This window comes from Pseudomyrmex gracilis, unplaced genomic scaffold, assembly GCF_002006095.1.
Source record: "Pseudomyrmex gracilis isolate BER0280 unplaced genomic scaffold, ASM200609v1 scaffold_483, whole genome shotgun sequence".
In the NCBI taxonomy this organism is placed as follows: Eukaryota; Metazoa; Arthropoda; class Insecta; order Hymenoptera; family Formicidae; genus Pseudomyrmex; species Pseudomyrmex gracilis.
This window is the reverse complement of record NW_018021067.1, coordinates 19112-20596: the sequence shown is the minus strand read 5'-3', so window position 1 is coordinate 20596 and position 1485 is coordinate 19112.

Sequence of the window (1485 nt, the reverse complement as noted above, 5' to 3'; positions counted from 1 at the left end):
GAGCAGGAATGATTTATAGCTTCTATAAAATCAGCTTCTGAAGAATAAATTCCTGATATTGAAATGTTAACTAACAAAATATCGCCGTTAGGAAAGGTATTCAGAGCTTCATCTTCGCGTAAATGTAAAAAACTAGAAGGAAACTGAATCTCGCTGAGAGCAACTTCCTATTTTCCCTGCATATCTATACGGCGGGGTAAATACGAAGTGGTGTTGTGCGGGAAGAAAAGCAAACTGCTATTGCTCGGGAGAACTACGAAAAAGTGTTCTTCCATTGTCATCATCATTGTCGCCATCAGTGTCGTCGCCTTGTACACGCGTTGTTAAACTCGAAGCCGGAATCCACGAGTCAAATTTAGACGGATAACCTTGCCAACTGACTAGCAGTTGTCTATTACGTCCCCGACCTTTGCTCTTTATCACCCAATCAACGATGAAAGTTTCTTCTTGTAGGTTTTTAACAACAGGAGCCAGTTCTTGCTCGTAGAAAATTCCGTCTATAACTTCATCCGCTAAATCACTCAGCTCGTAAACGCGTGGATTTCCCCACTCGAGAACACGATGAATTCGAAATATCTCTTCTTTCCACTTGGCTTTGTATCCCTTCTCAAAGGCGGCTTTTACTCTACTGACACGTACGAGATCGCCGACGGAGTATTTAGCTGCTTTCGCTTGCTGTTTTTTCCAGCGATGCTACGTGTTTTCGCGCGCAATATTCGCGTTTTCCACCGTAACATCCGCGGGTTTCATGCGTATGAAAAAGTACGGCGTATGGTTGTACGCGTGCACGATATCCTGCAAGACATCGAGGTAACGTTTCGTGTTTTTGTGCGTGAAATAGCGCCACGTGCGCCCTTTTAGCGTTCTATTGAAACGCTCGGTAAAACTGCAGAAAAGGGGAGCAGTTTCCGATGATTTTGAGCTTAGGATATATTGTCAATGTCGTGGCCCCGAGTAAGGTTCCGCAGGTTTTATCCGGCGGTCATTGTTTAGAAAAAAGTTATGAACAAAAAAAGTTTCATAAAGAAATTTGTTTTCCCGACATCATGTACATTTTTTTTATGTTGGAAGGGTGTAGGCAGGGGGGGGCTGCGCCCCCCCGCAGGTGGAGGGGCTTCGCCCCTCCTCCCTGCTCCCCTCTCGTGAAAATAATAGGTATATATGTGTATCGCAACGAAGAAATCAAAACAAATCATATAGCGACGTAATCGCAGTTTCATTGCATCCACGCATGCATTTCTCACGCAAAACGAGGTTTAACCCAAACCTATGTGTCTAGTTTTTGGATAGTGGAGCCCCCCCGCAGGGGGGGCGGAACACACTTCTTCCACGCATACACTTTCCAGGTTCGACACGAACTGGCAAGCTATACATGTTGTCAATGAGGAAATCAAACCAAAGACGTATGTTGATATAATATGTCAAGGTCGTACGTAGGTATGTAATGCTCCGATAGGAACAACATGTTTACTCTTTCAATGTACA